Below are 6,566 nucleotides of genomic sequence, written 5' to 3' on the forward strand. Positions count from 1 at the left end.
TCACCACACATCCATCTCACAATTTGCATGGAAACTAAAATAGCTAGCTAAACATATTCATTCATTTCATGAAAGCAAATAACGTTCAACAAATATATGACACAAGATATTTGGTTACCTAGAAACCCTCCAATGAGAAGGTAACACTGAGGTGGGGATGACACCGATAAATCTTCACTACTATAGTTGTTAAGTGTATCCAATGAAGGTTACAATGTTTGATCATAAACTATAATCTATCCTGTGAAAGGTCTGCCATGTTAAAGGCTTACAAGATTTTTAGATCTTATCCTATTAGAATATCTTAGCAGTGATCCTATGGTTAGCGCTCTGTTGTTAGATAACATATCACCTCTTTGCATGTATTTTTTATCCTCTCTGATCAGATGTATTAGTTCTATCCTCTAACTTATTTTGTCTTTTCTTCTCTAACTGATTCTACAATGTATAACTTGATTCACAACTCCTTGGCCACCATGAATGCTTTGTCTATGTATGAAAAATTCTCTCTTCACACATGTAATATTTATGGTTTGTTTTCCTTAAGAAGACCTGGGTGACTTAGGGTTAGGTATGAATCAACAATTTTCATTCATCTATTTTACTGCTTAATCCATCCCTTTAACTAATTGGTTTCATGTATAGCATAGGGATCCTCAATATATATTTGTCCTTATCATCTAGAATCACAAACAATCCTTAAGTTGGCTCAAAAATAATTTACAAAGAAGTTCATGCCATTACAAACAACTATGTCCAAAACTATTTTACTCAACACTTGAAGTCTCAAATGCTCAGCATCCACTGTATCTTCTATGTTGTAACTCAGCCTCTGAATGACTTAGCATCCATTAATCACTCAGTATATGAATTACTTAGAATCAACTATCTACTTGACACTTGAGTAACTAGGCACTTACTACTTACTTGGCACATACTATATATCTCACTAGGCATATACTATCTGACAACTTATGCTCAACATACATTTCTTGTTCATCATGAACTAAGTTCTATCTTGTAAATGACTTAAGTGTATTTTCACTCATATGTCAAAACTAATATAAGATTAAAAATCTCCCCCTTTGACATGAGTGGAAAAAACACTTGGTCATGCATGAATATTCTTAACTTATGAGTATAACTCATATAATCTCTATTCAGTATTTGGCTTACATACAAAATTTCAAAACTTCAAAATTTTGCAAAGCTTGTAACTTATTAGACATACTTCAAAAATTTATAACTCCCCTTGAGTTGATTATGTTTTCCTAAATCTAAATACTCCTACTAAGTAAATCTCTCTTTTTATGTACTAACTCCCCCCTTTTGGCTTATTCAACATTCATTCTCCCCCTTTTTGACACTTATGTCATGGGTGGTACATGAATAGTGTGTTTTTCAAGAATTATTTATGGACCTCCATTATGATCTTTAATGATGCATCCATGTTGTCACATGCTACCTCTAGAGACTTGATTTGAATAGCTATCTTGGCAACAAGTTTAACTAGGCCTTCATAAGTAGAACTATGGGGATCTTTCTTCATCAATGTTTCTGCAAAGGATAGTTCCTTGTGTAACACCTCCATGTGAGGGGTCAACATGGACTAGATGTTGATCAGTGTAGATTGAATGTTGGCATCTTGAGCTTGCAATTTCGCTAACTGGCCTTGTGCTAATAGAAAATTTTTGAAATGAGATTGACTTTGACTAGGAGATTGTTGTAGGATTTTACCTATTGACTTCAAATCTCCCTCCAAGTGCTCAATGTGTCTTGGCACTTCTTGTGTGAATAGGAGTACATCACACAACTTGGTGTAAAGAGAGAAAATTTTCTCCAACGCTTTCTTCACACCATCAATTTTGGTTGCTAACTGAACCTAACTAAGTGCAATGGCACTTGATATATTTTTAGTTACCTTCGCATGGAATTTATTCACAGACCATTCTAGTAAATTGATATTTGTGTCTAGGTCTTTATCAGTTACCTTCTCCATAATATTTTCCAATTGCTTAATGATTGGTTGTGTTTCATTAGGTGCAAGTAGGCCGAATGCATCAAGAAATATGTCCTTGATATCATGTAGGGATTTTTTCTACCTATGCTCCTTCTAAGCAGTTCTTGGTGTTTCTTTCTAGCAAGAGCATCCTACAATATGCCCATTTTATATATGATGATTGATGTAAGATCAAAATTTGGTAGTTTAATCATCTCATATAATTTTATATCACCATAAGATGAAACTTCATCAACCTTAGATGTGCTAGGAATATGCCTTGATGATTGTAATGGTGTAACTTCGACACTTGGCCTGTGTAGTGTTTGACTAGGAATAGGAGTAGCAGTATTTGGTAGGGTAACCAATATCTAAATTTCTATCACTTCCTCTAGTTTCATAGTCAAGATTGAATCTTTAGTCCTATCCTTCTCCTTTTTTTTAATCATTGTATCACCTTGTGCATGTGTTATAGGTGTAGGATTGACTTCCTAACCTATTTGGACTAGTGTCTCATCTTTCCCAATTGTTGAAACTACATGTACTGAAACATTTGACACCATTGTGTAGACATGTGATGACATTGTGTCCTTCTATTGATATACTATCATAGGCAAGGTAGATTTCACTTCTATAGATTGAGAAGGTGAAATGGATAGTTCTTTATTTTTCTCCCCTATAGATGCCAATTTTTTTCCTTCTCAATATCATCCACACTCACCAATATAGGATGGTTGCATAGTTTTTCCTTAGTGGTGGTATTAATCAATATATTCTTTATATCCTCCTCTATTAAGGGATTGATGTTCTAAGTGGTGTTGCCAAAGACATCCTTGATCTTTACTATTTCTTCTTGTTGATCTACTTTGTCCACATGAAGGGGATTGGCACTCAGCATATGTACCTCTGGTAAATTTTGTTCTTTTTGTTGCTCTTCCTCAACTATAGCCTTAATAACCACTTCTTTCACAGTGCCTTCCTCATGTCCTTTCCTTATAGATTCATCCTTTTTTATCTCAACAACATCTTGTTCTACTTTTTCTTCACCTACTTCCACAGGTGTCTATTTGATTGACTCATCTGTTTTTAACCCATATATCACTTTCCATAGTTGGGTGGTCTTTTGGAAAACATCATCAATATTATTCTCTAAAATGTTAAATGCTCTATATTTTGGAGCAAACTTTCCCTTATTCTTATTAATTGCCTTTGTCATTGCAGACTTGTCCAAGTCTAGCATCACTCTTGCTAGAGTAGTCTCTCTAATGTTCCTTTCATTTGAGAGACTATATTTCCACCTTTTCTCATCTTTGTCACATAGAATTTTGGGTAAAGAGTTGGCAATCTCAATTGGAGTGGTCTTAAAAGTTTCCATCATGGCTTACATAGATTCTTTTACTTTATTCATTTCTATCTTCCCAAGTTTATCAAATTCAACACGTGTGAACCTTGATAAATCAACATTGTTCTTGATATTATCACACAAGTTGTCCAAATCACAAGAGGGACTTTGACTTACCACTTTGAATTGATTGTTGTCATCTAACTCAATCCTCTCCTCATCTAATTCAGCTAGAGCTATATATTTCCCCCTTTGCCTCTACTCAGGTTCAACTTCCTAAGTAGTTGTACTAGCTCTCTTGCCTTTAGGCTTCTCAACTTCTTGATTCTTCTTAGTAGTAGCTTTTGTGCTATCCTTGGTGATAGGAACTATAGGGTTTTGTTGTGAAGGTTTCACAACTTTCTTGGATTTTCTTGTTGCTGGCTTCTTTTCTATTCTCTTCTTCTTTTCTGTAGCACTAGGTGCTTCATTAGCTTCTTCTCCCTTGGCATCTTCATCAAATTATGCTTCTTCTTCTTGGTCTTTTCACCTTGACCCTATGTGAGAGAAAGTGGTGATTGGGCAGGTGTATCTTCATTGTCTTCATTATCCTCTTCTTCTTCATCTCCTTTGACCTCTTCACCAAATTTTTCCTTGACCTTTTCACAATCTTGTTCTTTTTCCTCATCACATAAGTTGTCTTCAAGTCCATTGTGATCTTAGACTTTTCTACATCATAGTTTCCAAATGCAATATCCTTCTTATCTACTTCCTCTACCAATAAAGTAGTGATGGTTGCAAATGCCTCATCTACATTAATTTCATAAGGCAATTGCATGAGCCATCTAACCCTTGGAATAGCAGCTTGAACATAAGTGAAATCAACATCAACTAGAAAACAAACATCATTGAAATGTTTCTCTACTAGCGATGTTGGTATCCTCTATCTTTATTTCATTGACTTCTTAAAGTTTTCAAAATAGCTTTTCACCATATTCTCAAAATTTTCTCGAAGTTTCGTTATGTATTCTCCAATCTTCATTGCAATAGACCTTTTTGTCTTCCAAAAAACTTTTACAAATGAGGGAAAAGTGTTCTTCACATAGAAAAATATACAAACAAGTATTGAACCAAATTTTCATTGTGCACTTTTGTCCTTCTTATGGCTCCCAAGTTTTCTAATAACTATTGGAGTTGTAACTTGAAAAGGGCATAAGAATGGTCCTTCTTTTCTATGTTATAGCCTAAATCTATAGTTATATATGGTAAATTGTTCAATCTTCTAGATTGAAATAACTTATGTGCAATGACCCTTACTACAAATACAATTAGAGGATTAGATTGTGTCTATGGTCATCCCTCTCTTATTTCACACTACCCGTGCATTCTTTTCAATTGCCTCTTTTGCATCACTCTTCACAGTCTTTGTTTTGTCTAGGGTAGGATACCTTGTTACTCTTTGAATAATTCTCTTTTTAATCTTGATAGGGTCATCTTCTAACCATACAGAGTTGTCATGTATTCTACTAAGAACTATCTTAATCCACTTTGTCTTGAATATGTTAAGAAAATCTAGTGCTTAGGTTAACCCTTTTCTCTCTACAATTTTTTTTCCCTTTTCAGTAATCCATTTTCACATAATTCTCCATACAAGTATTTGGTTTCCATGTCTCCTATACTCCCTACCTTACAAGTGTAGCGACACCTTACATCTTGTATCATTAAAACTTATGGTGGTATCATAGATAACACGCTAGACAAGTCTCCTTTGTATGCAATATTAGGAATTGCTAGGAAATGTGGTTGTTTAATCTCATTACTAATCAATTGAACATTTAAAACTTCCTTTCCTTCCTTAACCATAGCATCATAAGAGCTAGACACCATAACAACTATCTAGAGTTTGTGCAAATTCAAACAATGTAGCTCAGCACATGATAAATACCTTGAAGAATTTTATGTTTGGTAGTGAGTAGTAGTTGAATTTAGTATGAAAACACTTGAATAAATTTCTCTAATTCACCTTATTCTCTTTGTGCTCTCTTCAATCTTGAATGATCATAAATGAGTCAAAAAATGACCATATAGCCCTTGAAACTTTACAATAAATGCTTAGTGCTTACATAGTTGTAAGCCTAGATTAAATAGTAATTTTTGACTCACTCAACTTCCATGTAATTCCTACCATTCTTAGCAACTACAACAAGATCACTCAACACTATCACCTTTGATAGCTTAGCAACAACTAAAATTTTCACTCAGCAGCAACAGTGAAACTTTTCATGCTCAGTAGCAACATGAAAACATATAGATTTCTTCTAAGTTCTAACCAATACTTTGAATCTTAATTCATGCATATATGATATTTTCATAAAAGAATCCTTGGAATTAATGTATAATTGAACTTTGAAATATCAGTCCCACATATACCTCTTGATTGCCTAGTTGGGGGTGGTGTGATCATCTAATCCATTGGATAAAGTGATCTCATCTGAACTTGATGTGCTACAATCTTCCTTTTTCTTCCATGTCTTGTTCATCTTTACTTTTACTTCTTCAACATCAACCTTTCCTTTATCTTAATTGAATTCATTGCTAGGTACTTTTAACCTTGTTGGACAATTTTTGCTAATGTGACTAGTCTTCAAATAGCTAAAACATGTAGTTTGAATCAAGTATCATTTTTAGCCACTTCTAAAATGTGTTCTAATGCAATTCTCAGCAACATTTCCATACTCTTGACAATAGAAACAACTATACTTTTTATTGTAATCCCAATTTTAGGATCTATTAGTATGGCTTACCTTAGCTTGCTTGTTTGATGACCAGATAGGCTTGGATCTTCATTCATAAGCTCTATGTCCATGCTTCTTATAGTTGTAGCAATAACCTTCAAATCTTTGTGTGCTTGATGTCATGGTCTTGCATTCATGTGCCCAATGTCCTTGATTGTTGCACTTATAATAGTTACCCATGAATTTCTTCTTAGGTTTTTGATTTGCATTGTTGCTCCTACAAACATTTATTGTATGACCTATCTTACCACAATTATGATAAGTAGGTTTGTAGTTCTTACCTTTTTTGCTTCTTTTTTCACCACTTTTAGATGATTATCCTCCTTAAATTTTGGTGTAACCCAATCCAATAGTATCACTATTATCTAGGAGATCTCATCAATTTCTCAAAGTACTTGATGGCTTCACTAGGTCTATTGAAATTTCTAGTGAATTCTTTTTCTCTTTTTAG

The sequence above is a fragment of the Cupressus sempervirens genome, chromosome 10, assembly GCF_028749045.1.
Source record: "Cupressus sempervirens isolate cs-2001-9-10 chromosome 10, ASM2874904v1, whole genome shotgun sequence".
Taxonomy (NCBI): Eukaryota; Viridiplantae; Streptophyta; class Pinopsida; order Cupressales; family Cupressaceae; genus Cupressus; species Cupressus sempervirens.